Here is a 17,690-nt window from a genome sequence, read left to right as displayed (position 1 = left end):
GGTCATTTCAATAGATGCAGAGAAAACTTTCGACAAAATTCAACACCAGTTTATGATAAAAACTCTCCAGAAAGTAGGCATAGAGGGAACTTACCGCAACGTAATAAAGGCCATATATGACAAACCCACAGCCAACATTGTTCTCAGTGGTGAAAAACTGAAACTATTTCCTCTAGTATCAGAAACAAGAGCAATCAGAGAAGAAAAAGAAATAAAAGGAATCCAAATCAGAAAAGAAGTAGTAAAACTGTCACTGTTTGCAGATGACATGATACTATACATAGAGAATCCTAAAGATGCTACCAGAAAACTACTAGAGCTAATCAATGAATTTGGTAAAGCAGCAGGGTACAAAATTAATGCACAGAAATCTCTGGCATTCCTATACACTAATGATGAAAAATCTGAAAGTGAAATTAAGGAAACACTCCCATTTACCACTGCAACAAAAAGAAAAAAATACCTAGGAATAAACCTACCTAAAGACATAAAAAGACCTGTATGCAGAAAACGATAAGACACTGATGAAAGAAATTAAAGATGATACAAACAGATGGAGAGATATACCATGTTCTTAGATTGGAAGAATCAACATTGTGAAAATGACTGTACTACCCAAAGCAATCTACAGATTCAGTGCAATCCCTATGAAACTACCAATGGCATTTTTCACAGAACTAGAACAAAAAGTTTCACAATTTGTATGGAAACACAAAAGACCCTGAATCGCCAATGTATTCTTGAGAAAGAAAAATGGAGCTGGAAGAATCAGGCTCCCTGACTTCAGACTATACTACAAAGCTACAGTAATCAAGACAGTATGGTACTGGCACAAAAACAGAAATACAGATCAGTGGAACAGGAGAGAAAGCCCAGAGATAAACTCATGCACATATGGTCACCTTATCTTTGATAAAGGAGGCAAGAATATACAATGGAGAGAAAACAGCCTCTTCAATAAGTGGTGCTGGGAAAAATGGACAGCTACATGTAAAGGAATGAACTCCCTAACTCCCTAACACCATACACAAAAATAAACTCAAAATGGATTAAAGAGTTAAATGTAAGGCCAGACACTATCAAACTCTTAGAGGAAAACATAGGCAGAACACTCTGACATAAATCACAGCACGTTCCTTTGGACCCACCTCCTAGAGAAACTGAAATAAAAACAAAAATAAACAATTGCGACCTAATGAAACCTAAAAGCTTTTGCACAGCAAAGGAAACCATAAACAAGACCAAAAGACAACCCTCAGAATGGGAAAAAATATTTTCAAGTGAAGCAACTGACAAAGGATTAATCTCCAAAATATAGAAGCAGCTCATGCAGCTCAATATCAAAAAAAGAAACAACCCAATCTAAAAATGGGCAGAACACCTAAACAGACGTATTTCCAAAGAAGATATACAGATTGCTACCAAACACATGAAAGGATGCTCAACGTCACTAATCATTAGAGAAATGCAAATCAAAACTAATGAGGTATCACCTCACACCAGTCAGAATGGGCATCATCAAAAAATCTACAAACAATAAATGCTGGAGAGGGTGTGGAGAAAAGGGAACCCTCTTGCACTGTTGGTGGGAATGTAAATTGATACAGCCACTATGGAGAACAGTATGGAGGTTCCTTAAAAAATTAAAAATAGAACTACCATATGACCCAGCAATCCCACTCCTGGGCATATACCCTGAGAAAACCATAATTCACAAAGAGTCATGTACCACAATGTTCACTGCAGCACTATTTACAATAGCCAGGACATGGAAGCAACCTAAGTGTCCATGAACAGATGAATGGATAAAGAAGATGTGGCACATATATACTATGGAATATTACTCAGCTATGAAAATAAACGAAATTGAGTTATTTGTAGTGAGGTAGATGGACCTAGAGTCTGTCATACAGAGTGAAGTAAGTCAGAAAGAGAAAAACAAATACCGTTTGCTAACACATATATATGGAATCAAAAAAAGAAAAACAGTTCTGATGAACCTAGGGGCAGGACAAGGATAACGACACAGACCTAGAAAATGGACTTGAGGATACGCGGAGGGGAGAGGGTAAGCTGGGACGAAGTGAGAGAGTAGCACTGACATAGCTAGTGGGAAGCAGCTGCATAATAGAGGGAGATCAGCTCAGTGCTGTGTGACCACCCAGAGGGGTAGGATAGGGATGGTGGGAGGGAGACGCAAGAAGGAGGGGATATGGGGATATATGTATATGTACAGTTGATTCACTTTGTTATACAACAGAAACTAGCACAACATTGTAAAGCAATTATACTCCAAAAAAGATATTAACTTTAAAAAAAAGAATCAAATGATATAAAATATGTATAAGCACTGTATAAATGTAGGTTATTGTTTTTCTTGCTACTCCTTTCTTTGAGGATAAATATTACATCCATCACCTGTTCTGAGCAAATTGACAAAGACAGTTTTCTTGCCAAGACTAAAAATAAGATACAAGAGAGACTTGGTGTTGCCCAGGAGAACACATATGGCTATTTGAGTTTGCACTTTCCGAGAAAGCTAATAAAATGAAATACTTAAAAAAAAATAAAAGCATTACATATTCATTTGGCTGGAGCACTGTAAAGGGAAGGTAACTAGTGAAGGAAGGTTGGGGCCGAGTTGTGAACCATCCTCAGTGTTAAGGAATTTGGACATAATTCACTATGTACTAGGCCTTGTGCCAAGCACTTTATATATATTACCTTGTGAATCTTCACATCAACGCTGTGAGGCTCTGTGAGATTAGATTAGTACCCAACAGCGCTTAGCTGGTAAATGGCAGAGTCAAGATTAGATCTCAGATCTGCTCAGCTCTAAAGGCTATGCTCTTAGCCTGCTAGGCTATCTTGCTGAAGTCAAATACTGCTGGATGCAAATTAATCTCAGGGTACAAACTGGAGGTGAGGCCCAGCTTCAGGGCTGTTGCAGCAGGTTTAAGGTGAAGTAACAAGGGCCTGGATTAGGATATGGCTGTGTGATGGAGAAGAGGCTCTGTGCGAGGAACATCAAGAAGGATCACAAGGTGGGTTGATTTTCAGGGGTCAAGAGACAGGAAGGAATCAAAGATGACTCTTAATTTTTCAGCCTTGGTGCTGAGAGCATGGGGCTGCTCTTAAGAGAAACAGAAAAGCCAGGAAAAGTGAAGAGTTTTCCATAACTTCTATTCTTTTTGATTCAGAAGTTGAGTATTGGCCAGGGCAGCACACTACAAGGTAGGGGGTGATTTTCGACAGCGCTCTGCCGGGCAGTGAAACCAAAATGAGTAGAATCCCTGCTGCCCACACGCCCTCGAAATCTTCCCACTGTAAGCAAAAGATGAGCTCTTTGTTAAAATGCCTTTGACTAGAGCTACACCAAAGCCCTGGGGAGATTCTGAAGAGTAGGAAAAGGGAAGGATTTGGCAAAACTTGAAGCTGTCAACAGCTTTTCAGGTTATAACTGCCACAGAGCAATATGTATGTATGTGGAGATACCCAGGACTGAGAAAACAGAAGCTCTCATCAAGTTGCTCTCTTTAGAGAGCAAAATTAGAGGCATGTTTTACTTACATCCTATCACGACAATAAGGAGATATGTGCACGTGCACACACATACACACACACACAGTGGTTTTGTGAGTCACATGACTTGGCAATATTAAATATGCTAACTGCCGCCCCAGAAAACAACTCTGTACGATTTGAGTGTGGTTCTCTTGGATGGAAGAATGTACCTTTCAACGAGCATCGCCTTTCCCACAAAGAACCCTCAGAAAAATGTTCAGCTTTACATTTACCACTTTCATCAAATGCTTGCAGTATTTACATATTCCTGTTACACTGATTGTACAGTTATATGATGATGTCTATCTTATTTGGAGATATTAAAGAATGATGAATTGTTCTATAGAGGTGAATTTTCTAGTTAAGTATGGGTGATTGCTTGACACCAAATGAAAACAAGTTAGTTCTCTTGGATGGAAACGTTTCTAAAATGGAACAGACACATTTGTCTTCTTAGACAACATTAAATAAAATGAAAATCCATTTATTTTTGGTGTGACTTTGTGATGTTCTCATTGACTGTCAGGAAGGTAGCACTACTTCGTCCTATTGAAATGACCTCAGACCGTTCATGTTCAGAGTTCATGTATCTGCTATTTATTGGTTCCTCACTCCACAGTTTAACTCTTCTCAGAACCATCCTTGAGGCATAAAGGGCAGGAGTACCAGACCAAAACTGAACCGAAGAATGGTGGTTTCTGTGGCATTTAGTGCTTTTGACTGTGTGGGACTTAGTGCAGATTGTCTGATATTAATGACAGCATTCAAATAACTCTCTTTTTTCATTTCTTATTTCCTGGTTCTGCATAGTTGAGGATTATGTATAAGAGATCTTCAGATAAATTAGACATTGTCATACTTATAGCAGGAAATTTTTCTAATTAATTTCATTTGAACTATTTCTGCTAATCCCTACTAGGGAGTTAAGAATTGAACATGTCTAGCCTCTTAAGGAGAGCAGTTGCTAAGTGACATTAGCACATCTGCCTAAGGTAAGAATAGAAGAAAGCTCTTAATCATAATAACAGCAGCTGTAGTGTGCAAGCACTCCTCTAAACATTGTACATGTACAACTCACTAATCTTCCCAATGACCCTCAGTATTATTATTCTTGTTTTCCAGTAGAGATACCTGAAGCTTAGAAAGGTAAAGTAATTTATTCAAAGTCACATAGCTGGAATTCTCATGGGGTGTGCTCAAACACTACTGTTGAAGGCCTCGCCGCTCATTCTGCTGGACGATTCATCAGAGTTCCCTGGATTTTATGGAGGGACAGAAAGAGAATGAATGGAAGCTGCACTGAGGTCAGAGGTAGTGTCCATATTTGATGTTGATGAAAGAGACAGCATTACTATTCAGTCTTGAACCTCCTCTCTGTTGCTTCGGCAAGAGCACTTACTGATTGTCAGCTATGCATACAGATTTTTATCATTTATCATCAGCTCTTTTAGACTTTGCTTTTTAAATAGAGAATTTCCTAGATGCCCCAAAGTAGAAATAACATGGAATAAAGCAAGCTGCTAAAGAAAGTCAAGTTCCCAAAAATAGGCTTGATAGAACGGCATGGAAAGGCATATATTTTTAGCTAGCAATTATAAAGCTACTGCATTAAACTGAAGTAACAGTGGTGCAAAGTAGAATGTAATTATTTTCTGTCCAGCACCTGTCTTTGAGTCTGTCACTTCGTTATTCATTTCTGGACATCAGTGAGAAATATTTCTCTCCTTTTTAATCTCTTCCTTATCAGTCAATTGCAGCAGAACATCCCTTAGCTTGAAAGTTGTGTATGGCGAGATGCATGGGAACATTCAAGAAACATTCAAATGTTGAGTCCCTCTCTCATGCAAACACTGCATTTCTTTCAGTTATGTTTTTAGCCTCCCCTTCTCCTTTCTTCCTCATTCCTTCTCTCCTTTCCTTCTTTCCTTCCAAAAATATTAACTAGGAGCCTTTAAAGGGCCAGGCACTGTGCAGGGACACACACACACACACACACACACACACACACACACACACACACACACACACACACACACACACACACACACACACACACACACACACACACACACACACACACACACACACACACCACACACACATATTTTCTAGATATTTGTTTCTATGGAATAGGAACTGTAGCTAGGTGAAGCTCAGTTCAAAATTTATAACCTTAAAAACAGCATCATAAGAGTAATTTTATTAGTTAAAAAAGCAAATATAGTTCTTAGATGATGAGAAAAGTGCACCTGGGAGTTTTTCTGGCCATAGTTGTTTAAAATAAGAAACAATATAACATATTAGCAGCTAAATGAAGCTAAATTTAGATGTGTGAAAAAATACACAATTATGTACTACTCAGTGGGTCCCTGGAATTGTGAATAAAAAGGAAATTAGTGGGTTTATACCAGGTACAATGGATAATTCTAATCCCTTGAAAAGAAAGTAGGTTTTATTTTTATTCACCCTTCAGAAAAGAAAAACCTAGTTTTAACTAAATAGTAGAGTGTGTTTGAGGGAATGACACCATTAGTGGCTCTCCATAATTATGTCATCAATCTGAAAAAGCATGTAAGGCCAAGTTTACCCCATATACAGATACCATAATTCTAAGGGTCTAAGACTTGATAGAACTGTGGCAGCCCTAAAATAAATTGGGCAACAGGAAGAATTTTTTTTTTCCAAAAGAAGAAATATAATGTGAATGACAAATCCTTTAGTTATTCAAGACAATATTTTATCAAGTATCTCACCATCTTTTACAAAAGGCCACCAGAAACATGACCACCATGCTACCAGGAACTAATGAGGAAGACAGCCCACAGCCACCAGCATGCCTGATGTTGCAAAGGAGGGGCAGCTCAGGAACATTTCTCCAGGTTGCTTGGTTTTTTGAGTCTGTCAGGCTAGTTCAATTCCTCCAAGAATTCCCAGATGTGACAGGCAGTCACCAGCTTTGCTGGGCATCACTAGTTCCATTTCAAGGAGTTCAGTGTGTATTTTCAAGTAGACTGGCTGCTGTTATGGGCCCAGTCAACTTCAGGTTTCAATTGCTTTTCAAGCACTGCTTCACTGAGCACACTCAGCAATCACAGAACCACCCAGACCAGTGTGACAAAGGCTGGCAGAGAACGGGAAAGTCCCTTAAAGGAAAGGCGTATTTTAGCAGCTTTCTAAATCAAGCACCCTAAACATACCTTTTTACAGTGACTGATCCTATACCTTCTGATATGGACAAGGAAAGGAGGCATTTCTGGAACTGGGATAAAATCCAGGGAGAAGACGTCCTCCTTGTCTTTGGTGACTTACTTATGCTGACTTGTGAGAGAATATTAGACATTCCTGCTCTCTAACTCAAATTTTTATTAGGCTTTACCTACAGTTTCTAAAATAGCCAGGTTTTAAAAATTTACAAATGTTTTTACTCGGCATCAAACAAAAGAGGTTGAAAAATGGCATCCTACATTTTACACTCACACCAAGTACACATATTAAACACACACACTCACTATGCAAATGGAATTTTCCAGAACTGTCCCTATTTCAAATGTTCTGCCCAGTTTATAGCTCACATCCAAGGCCACCCTGTCTAGATTTTAGTTCTGAAAATATGGTTTCTGGACCCATATTATCCACTATTATGACTCCAAGAGAGAAAGTCAGATTTTGAGTCAACAGATATTTTCTGAACACCTTCTTCAGATGCAAGGCTGGTGTTTTAATTCAATATCTAGTGAAATCAGAAGACTTATATTACGTGGGATATGGCATATTATTTTTTCCTGGTTTTCCTTACCAGCACATAATGGACTTATTACAACCCTCTTTAGTGAAAAACAAAATGCATAGAACCTTTCAGGAAAATGGATTTTTGTAAGTTTCAACATATAATAACATTTATTATTATATAACATCATTGTATTGTGACATTTGACAGTTATATAAATAACGTTATAGACAATGTAATATAATGATATACACCCACATAATATATTAGGCCACTTAACTGGCTCTGTGGCTTCAAGCAAGTCATCTAACTTTTACAAAACAACAACACTAACAATATCATCTTCATAGGTTGTTGTGGGAAAAGTGAATTAACACGTGTAAAGCAGTCAGAAAAGAACTTGGCATATTCTTGGAGAAACTGAACTGGCTTTACAGGTGAGCTAAAAAAACCAGACCAATGAAAAGGTAAGTGCTCAGTAAATGCTGTTGCTATTATTGTTATTATTTTTGTTTTATTGTTATTACTTAAAGTCCTAGTTATTAGTTATTATTTATTATTTAAAGTTATTATTTAAAGTCCTAGTCCTATATTTGTTTGTTATTATTTTTGTTTTATTGTTATTATTGTTATTATTGTTATTATTTAAAGTCCTAGTTTCCTCATCTGTAAACTGGATGGGTGGATTTAATCTTGACGATCCCTACAGTTTCTTTGTTTTGGCGACCTCTGTTAAAGTCCTTCCATTTTCTATGGAGGGACCAATATCCTAAATCAGTGGATCAGGTTAACATTTAACACAAATGAAAATTTACCCTGAGGTATTAAGAGCTCATGGCAGCAAATGGAAGCATAAGAATATCTGTTTTGTCTTGCTCCATGCAAATAACTTCTGTTTTTTTTATAATGCCAGAATGATGAAATGATATTAAGCAGGTAATTTCTCCTGGGGGCTTAAAAACTTGGCCTAGCTTTGAATGCTTTGGGATCCAGGAGGAGAGAGGCCCAGCTCAGCTTTAACAGGGAGTAGAACAGCTTGTCAACTGGTTGTTTTAGCTCCCTGGAGGCTCACTTGTGCTGATACGGTAATTTTATGTTACAAATCTGGGAGAATGTTTGGACAGGCTGATGGCCAGTTGTTCCAACAACTGCTACTGTAAATCCTTCATTCCCCCAAATGGTTGCTCTCTTTCTCAAATATCTTCCTAAGCAGAATAAATGCTAGTCATGGGGGCTATAACTGCTTACAATTAGGCTTTGAGCTAGTGAGTATGTCCTCTTTTGAAAAAGAGATTTTTTACCTTACATTACCCTGGATTTAGGCTCCACCAAAATCCAAGGGCTATATTTATTGCACCCAAATGCATTAAAAAAAAGTATTAAAAAATCCTGGTGAGAGACAAAGCGGTCAGGAAGGTACAATTTTTCTAGGGAACAATAGTCCAGAGAAGAAAAAAAAGTTGCTATTCATCAGTAGTTTGATTTCAATGGCATTTTACAAAATCAACCACTTCCGATTAGACATAGATTTACTGGAAATACCCCTTTCAAAAACAAAAGGAAAAGAAAGACAAAAAGATAAATAGAGCATATATGAGAGAAAGAATGAAAGAGGATTCTCTTTGGTGGTTCGAACTGGTTTCTAACATTGTCCCTGATACAGCTTTCATTGAACATAAAGCATATACTGCACAGTGACCCAAGACCTCTTCAATAATAGGTCACTGTTTTGTTGGTCAATAGCTGGTATGTAAGTAAGCTTGCTGGCTGTATTATACCCAGGAAACAGGAAGCTTACAATGGAACTTTTACCAGGGCCAGCATTATAGCCACATTCATGGAGAATGCAAAATCAAACAAGGTAGGACTGGCAGGGGTACATCAGTGAAAGGCTGCATTCACCACAGATGTCAAGTACAAGCTGGGTCTTCATATTTCTTTTCGTCATGCCATTTCTTGTTATGCTGTGGCTCCTTCACATGGACTGTCTATTTAGGGGACAAAGGTTCCCCAGTAGGTTATATTCCATAATGTCTAAGAATCCATGACACTCACCAAGTCTGCAAACTGCCCAATAAACTGTTTGGACATTAAGTGGATTCAAATTAATTGTATTATATAAACTTCACAAGTGAAAAGGGACAAGTAGTAAAGGTCGTCTCTACATTATCCTCTGTTCAAATGCTGGAATATTCAGTACATGATCATAAACAGCATTCATGTGCAATGTTAATGCTTAGGAAGGGCTTTGTTAAGCAGAGGTGGGGTTGGCATGTTTCTTAATCCAAAGTTTTTTCAAGTGTTCTCAGCAGGGTCATAACACTGATTAACAGGATGACCCCAAAATTTATACTTGCCAAGGCGGATCCCCTACTCAAAGTAGTTTTGAGAATCATAGTGGAGAACCATGGTAGAAGAAGCTGCTAGTAGTACTGAGTCATGTATCCTTATAACCAGACACCTATTCTTTTCTAATAGCATGGCTGGGGGACTTAAGTGCACTATCCATATCTTTTCCCAATAAAACCCAACCTAATGTTTTCAGTGGGGAAATCTCACTGTAACATAATGAATAATTTAATCCTAAAAATGTATACTTACGAATGGTATGAAAAAATGCCAATATTTTAATGTTAAATGAAAATTTTTACTTTAAAAATATATGCTTAATTACAATTGTATTTGAAACAAAATAAATCTAAAAATTTACACATAGAAAACACATAGAAGGAAACAATAAAAGTCACTGGTGCTTGTGGGGCTGTGGGTGATAGTTTTCCTCCTTTCATTTTTTAGTGGTCTCTAAATTTTCTATAAAAAACATATTTTCAATTAGCAGATATTACTTTCACAATGGAAGAAATAAACAAAATCAAAACTACATTAAAAATTAAGTTTAAGATGATTGTTCACTGAGAGATGTAAAATTAATTTGTAAAAAATAAAAGAATCTGAAATATGAAAGAGTCTTTCTTTGTAAATGAATCATAGAATAAAAGAAAAGCAGTGCCAGAGGGACTCAGAGATCATCTAGATTGTGTGTTCCATCTGATCAGGTCATTTTAAGGTGAGATTTTTAGGCTGGAGAGTTGAAAGTCTGTTCTTCTCACATTAGAAGAGAGAAGAAAAAACACAAGATTTTTATTCAAACAAGTCTGGATTCAAATCTTAATGCTGTTCCATAACTCTGTGTGCCTTGGGCAAATTACTTAACCTCTCTCAACTTCAGAGAGGGAAGGTGACAATAATGGCAACTTCTTACTGTGTTTTTCAGATTTAAATGAGAGGGAAATATATATACACACATGTATATAACTGCTTAATCATTAAAGCACCCTCAAAATGGCAGCTTTTAACATTATCATTATTATTTGACTTCTCTGATTCCTCGGTGGCCCCCAGGCCAGAAGTATTTTGATGCCATTTCTCTTGGGTTTAGAAAAGAATGAAGATAAGTACTGAAATCTCTGTCCTGTGTCTCCGGTACTGGATAGGATAAATATTTAAGGTCATGGAATATTTTTTTAATGGACAAGTTATTGTGATATCATCTCTTGATCTCCATTGTCCTCCAGCTTCTTCCCCACTTTTTCTTTTCCTTTATTTCAATTTCACATAGCAGTTTCTACTCACTGTCTCATTCCTTTCAGTCTCATTCTCTTTTTTTTTTTTTTTTTTTTTTGCGGTACACGGGCCTCTCACTGTTGTGGCCTCTCCCGTTGCGGAGCACAGGCTCCGGACGCAGGCTCAGTGGCCACGGCTCACGGGCCCAGCCGCTCCGCGGCATGTGGGATCTTCCTGGACCAGGGCACGAACCCGTGTCCCCTGCATTGGCAGGCGGACTCTCAACCACTGCACCACCAGGGAAGCCCTCATTCTCTCTTGAATGTACCCTATTCATAGGATTTTTGCCCACAACGCCACCAAAACCATGCTCCTTAAGGCCACCAGTGTACTCCATCTTGCTAAATCTGGTGGCAGACTTTTAATACTTATAGTACTTGATGCGTTAAATGCACAAGATCATACATTTATTATAATATATATTTCCATGTATTTATTTTATTTTGTCACCAGCAAATCCCATTAACAAGTCCCCGGAAATAAAAACAGAATCTGGGTAATAAAGTCTAACCTTTTTTCCTTTGTGCTTAGTCTAGTGTCACTTGCTCATAGGGTGCCGCCGGCAGAGGCCTTGCGCCTGGCGCTTCGGGCCAGAGTTCCTAGCGCCGAACGTCTGTGCTGACGCTTCAGCTGGGCAGGCTGTGTGCAGAGGCGCTGCGCCCGACACTGCAATTCAAGATGGCGGCAGTGGGCTGTGTGCAGAGGCGCTGCGCCCGGCACTGCTATCTGGAGCCGGAACAGCACGGCCCCGCCAACCTACCAGAACTCCGCTCCCTCCCAGATGACACGATCCCTATAAAGGAGTTCCGCCCACAGCCTGTCAAAAGACCGTGTACTCTAGAGCGTGAGCTCACGCCTCTCCATTCTCTGATCAAAGAATAAAACTTTGCTTTGCTTCTGCACTGAACACGGTCTCGTTGTATTGGCTCAAGTGACATTGGGCAGGAGGACCTTTGTTGGGGCCAGACTCGAAAGGGTCAGTACCAATTTCTTTACTATTTCTTCCCCACTGGAATGTAGGCTGAAATGAGGACAGGTACTGTTGTATCCCTAGCCCCTAGAATAGTGCCTGGCATGTGGCAAGCATACAATAAAGGTTTGTGGAATGAATGACTGCAAAAGTAGTCTGTTCAGCAAAAATCTATTGCAGGTAACAACAGACTGCCTTTCCCTGAAGGAGACCCTGAGGGGAATGTGAATGTATGTTCCAAGCTGAAGTCCACCCCATGGATGCCATGGGCAGTTCCTGAGCACATTCTGGACTTCTGTTCAGTGCTTATAATTTGTTGGTATGTGTAATGATTTGGCTTTAAGAGAGGCATTTCCCACTTGGATTTTTCTGCAGTGAGCTTCAGTTGCAAATGCCCTTGTTTATGTGTATATGATGTATGCTGTGCCTGGCATCTGCTCTGCTTCCTGCCCCTCCGTGTGCCTGTGCCCACAGGGCATCTGGGAGCTGACTGGCATGTTACAAGGGTTAGAAATTCTCCTCTCTGAGCTCTCTGGTTTATTCTATTGGGGATGAGAAAGCTACCAAGTATTCCTAAGCTGGCAGAGTGACAGAATCAACCCACACAAGGAGATAAAACAGCTGTAGTGGAAATGGAGAGCTTCTGAGGACCAATGAAAGAGGAAGACAAAGAGCTTATGGCTCACGGATGGCAGATGGTTGAGGTCTGGTTAGGAAATGAGTTGTTGAGAAACATTTTATCTTAGGCTGAGTTGGAACATGGGCATTTAAAGCTATGCATAGGCTAGTGACAGTCCTAGCAATCTCAAACTTTATCTATGTCAGGATTGGGGTCCTCTCCTTCAACACCCTGATCCGTTTTTTTTTGTCCACAGTAGAACTTGCAAGTTGGTTCTTGCAAGCCCTGAGTTTGGGGGATGCTGGTGGGGGTGTTATCTGGGCCCTGTACCCTTTCCCCAGAGCACTCAGCCCTTCCAAGGGCATCTCTCTGAAGCTGCAGGGGCTGAGTATGGTGCGTTGAGGTCTGCTGCATTGAGGCTCTAGAAATATAGGTACTAAAAGAGGAGATTTCCATGACTGGAAAAGGAGCTTGGCATTCAAAGTGGCTTTCTGACTTCAGTGTTTCTAAAGGCACTATCTGGGACAGAGATTACTTCCCTGTGTCTCCTGCCAATGGATGTGCATGTTTTTGGCAATGTGAAATGGGGGCATGGGGGGAAGGAATGAACAAATAAAAGGAGAGGAAGAAAGATAAATGAGAAGCACTGTTGTTCAATTCTTTGGAAAGATTATTCATCCACCCCAATAATCCCTCTTTTTTCCTTAGAGATAGTGTCACAGAGTGAAAAGAGCAAAAGCTTTGGAATTAGATACATCTGTGCTTGAATCCGGACTGTTTCATTACGATGCTGCCTTAGGCAAGAAACCTAATTTCTCAAACCTTAATTTCTTAATCTGTAAAATTGGAGAAATATCTATTACATAGGATTGTTTTGAGTCTTAAATGAAATATGAGCAAAGTGCCTAGCATAGGGTTTGAAATAGAGCCCACCCTAAATAAGTTTAAAAAGTTATAAAAAAGGGTGGGGGGAGAAAATACAGCATGAGACATGGCAGATGTAGGCGTTGTTTGCTAATGTATTCAGCAAACATTTAAATGGAGCATCTACGTTATATCTAAAAATGTGTGACTCGCTGGGCAAGATGGATATGCCTTCATCGAGGCTAAAGTTGCAGATAGACAAAAACACATGCAAACATAAATAAATGAGAGAACTGTCAAGTGTGATAAATGCTAATAGGAAACAAATAGCGGAATGAAAGGGGGAACTGCTTTATATAGGGTGTTCAGGGAAGGCTTCCTGGAGGAGGTGATGGTCAAGCTGAGAATGAAGAATAAGAAAGCACCAGCCACATGAAGACTGGAGGGAAAGGTTTCAGGCAAAAGGAAGTATATAAGCAAATGTCTTGAGACCAAAGAAGACACAGGGGTGTTTGACGTACTGAAAGAAGACCAGAGTGGCTGAGATGAGAGACCAGTGCTAGAGCAAGGAGAGAAAAACAGGGTGAAAATATTGGTAGTCATTCCTCCGGAAAATCTATTTTGAGAGTTGGCCACCTCCTGCCCCTAAATGCTGTGCTGTAAGAGATTTCTCCCTTTGGTTATCATTCTGTCCTCTACAAGTATGGAAACAAAACGATGCCATTTGGTTGAAGTGCAAGTTTGCCCAAATGTTTGAATCATTAGTATTTGACTTTCTTAGTGTCGTTAGATGAGAGGATGGTGGGGTTTTGTTAATACTCTATGCTCTGCTGTTCTCCACAACAACTGAAACTGTCCCCCCATTAGCTCAGTAACAGAATTCCTCCAGCCCATTTCCTGGGGAAGCCTGGCAAAAGGACTCATACTCCAGACTTTGCATTCATGTAGCGCCTGCTGGAACCTGCTTGGTGGAATTTGTTTTTCCCCTGACCCAGGTCCCCTTGGAGGCCAACCACTGCCAGAAAAACTCAAACTCCATTTCTTGGCTCCCAAGTCAGCCTGCCTCTACCCAGAGGGCTGAGAGCTGTAATGCTCCGCCCCCTGGGTGGAGGCTGCCCTTCCTCCCACCTGGAACTTTATTTCACTCAGATCTGGAGGCTCTGTGTTCCCTGACCTTCAAAACCAGAGCAGTAGACTTTGAACAGGTGACGACAGTAAGGTAGGAGTGGTAGGAGGAAGCCTGATCAGACCACTTGCTAGCTGAGTGACCTCTAGTCACTCCAAGCAACTTTTCTGTCTGTAAAAATAGGGATGGCATTATTTGCCTCTGCTGTAGGGAAGATAAAATTGCAAAAAGCAACTGGCAAGCTAGGGATGAATTACTCCCTTTCCTCCCTCCTCTTCCACTTCCCTCCTTTCTTCCCTTCCGTCTACCAGTCGGCGACGCCTTGAGCCTCTTGTCTTTTATCACTGAATGGCTCGTTGCTGGCATGTGCAGACAGCCCATGATGTGGTGTGAGACCTCAACAGTCATTCTCACCACTGTTATTAGTCATGGCCGAGCGCATGGAGGAGGATGTGATCACAACATTTAAAATCAAGTCCGTTTGGGGCCAGTTTTACTTAATAATTTTCTCTTTCTCTGCCCAGCCCCCCACCAGGCCTGCTCTCATTGTATCAGGATACTTCATTTGCTGGTATCTTTGAAAAAGGAGGAGTTTCACATAAGGCAACTTTTAATTTATTTCACAGGGGTGGGGTCCAGACATCAGCAGTTTTTAAAACTCCCCAGGTGATTCTAATGTGCAGCCAAGGTTGAGAATCACTATTAAGTGGTTTCTTAACACCCCAAGCCTCTACACTTCTGTGAACTATGTATCTATGTTTCTATGAATTAAAAACGAGAAGAAGTAGGGTAAGGAAACTAATGTGGCTGCCATGGGCCAATGCTAAGGCCCACAAGGACAGGGGAAGTGTTAGTCACATCGCTATGGAATGAAGATGACAGACCAGCTCCAGAACAAGGCCTGAGCACTGGCCCTACAGTTGATAGCCGTGTGCTGACAACAAACAGTAGAAGTGGGCTGAGAATAAAGAAAATACAAAGGCCAAATGAAAAGGAAAAAGAAAGGAAGTATTATTTAATGTAAAGGAGGAGATTAGTGGGTAAAATATTTAAATTCCCTTTAAGGGAGAAGATGGTCAAGTAAAAACCCAAAGATAAATGATAGAGATAATAGTAGTAGGAGTGCTCTTTATGCAGTGTATGTTTGTCTTCTGATTGGGAAAAATTTTCTCAGGTCAAGGTTTGGGTTTGGGGAAGGCAGATCATGAATTGGGAGAATGATATATTGGGCAACATGTGATCAACACCAGGCTAATGGCCCTGCCTGAAACCTTGGAATTTGATGAATGTATTCATTTACTGAGCCTCACATCTAATAAGAAGCATAAATACTAATATAGAAGGAAGTGTGGCTGAATGAGATCAAATGATAGAAGGTATTTTATACACATTGATTAGCATGGAAGAGAAAGCAGAAAGTATCTGGTTTCAGAAACCTGGTTTACAAATAATCCACACACATAAATAGCCTCTCTAGCTCCTTCCCATTTATCCGCCCCCCCGCCCCCGGCAACCCTCCACTCCCCTCTTCCTCCTGCAAACACTGTGGGTCAAAACCAAAACTTACATGTTTGAGTAAAATTGTGGAATCAGAAGTAGAGGAAGTGTCTTACACTGTTGGTGGGAGTGTAAATTGGTGCAGCCACTATGGAAAACATTATGGAGGGTCTTCAAAAAACTAAAAATAGAGTTGCCATTTGATCCAGCAATCCCACTCCTGGGCATACAGCTGGACAAAACTATAGTTTGAAAAGACATAAGCACCCCTATGTTCATAGCAGCACTATTTACAATAGCCAAGACATGGAAGCAACCTAAGTGTCCATCAACAGATTAATGGATAAAGAAGATGTGGTATATATATATATATATATATATATATATATATATATATATATATATATACACACACAATAGAATATTATTCAGCCATAAAAAAGAATGAAATAATGCCATTTGAAGCAACATGGATGGACTTAGAGATTGTCATACTGAGTGAAGTTAAGTCAGAAAAAGACACATACCATATGATATCACATATGTGGAATCTAAAATACGACACAAATGAACGTATCTACGAAACAGATACAGACTCACAGACATAGAGAACAGACTTGTGGTTGCCAAGGGGGAGGTGGGGTGGGGAAGGGAAAGATTGGGAGTTTGGGGTTAGCAGATGCAAATTAGTATACATAAGATGGATAAACAACGAGGACCTACTGTATAGCACAGGGAACTATATGCTATATCCTGTGATAAACCATAATGAAAAAGAATATGAAAAAGTATATAAACTGAGTCACTTTGCTGTACGGCAGAAATTAACACATTGTAAATCAACTATATTTCAATAAAATTTTTAAAAAAGAGCTGTGAAAAAAAAAGAAGTGGAGAAAGGGAATAAGCTGGGAAACACCTATTTTGGAGAAGTGATTTTCAAACTTTAGTCCTATGATCTTTAGTTGAATGAACTGTTACTGGAGAAGGGTTACAGAACTAAGATGAATTTAAAACAGAGAAAGGGTGGGCTGGTGTCTGTCATATTCAGCATGTTTTTTATTCTTGCCTTTACCCATCATGAAGATGCTGTAGGAAGCAGAGTTTGGAAATGGTTTGAATATGACAGTTGACATCAGAAGATTTCCAAAAAAGACTCAACATCCTACCTCTTCATTGCCCTTCCCACCTGTATTTCCCCCTTCATTTGTTATAGTACCTTAAAGTCCCCTAATCAATAATTCCTTTGGTTCAATAAGTTTCCTCTATTGGAAGCTCAAGTATGTTACGGAGGTCAAAGAACTATCACTCCTGCTGCTGGGATTCCAGGTTCCCAGACAAGATGCTTTGCAGGGAGGACTTGGAATTGTAGGAGGTGGGAGATGGGTCACAATGGAGGAACAAGATGGGGATGTCCCAAAGAAGGGAATGACAATCTTTTCCTTCTTTCCTACTACATTTCTTGGTTTCTTGTTCTCAGACTCTTTATAGCAAACCAGAATTTTGCTAAATTATTTACATTGCTTTATGAGAAAATGGATTCTGGGTTGTAAATAGATCCTTGGATCACAGCCCATTTATAAGCTGATGACTTCCTGAGATGCATGATTGACTGTTTTGCATGGAAGAAATTACGTGTACAAACTCTTATTGAGAAATGTGGAGGTTCACACATTTAAAAATTTCTCAGAGTTTAAAT

The 17,690-nt window shown here is 39.7% G+C and overlaps 1 protein-coding gene across 14 annotated transcripts in view; it reads right to left on the bottom strand.

Annotated features, from left to right (window-relative positions):
* TRPM3 (transient receptor potential cation channel subfamily M member 3) overlaps positions 1 to 17,690 on the bottom strand; it is a 797,133-nt gene that overhangs the window by 137,918 nt on the left and 641,525 nt on the right. The window lies entirely within an intron of this gene.

This window comes from Lagenorhynchus albirostris, chromosome 7, assembly GCF_949774975.1.
Source record: "Lagenorhynchus albirostris chromosome 7, mLagAlb1.1, whole genome shotgun sequence".
In the NCBI taxonomy this organism is placed as follows: Eukaryota; Metazoa; Chordata; class Mammalia; order Artiodactyla; family Delphinidae; genus Lagenorhynchus; species Lagenorhynchus albirostris.
The sequence above is the reverse complement of the archived record's forward strand: the minus strand, read 5'-3'. Positions and strand labels throughout refer to the sequence as shown.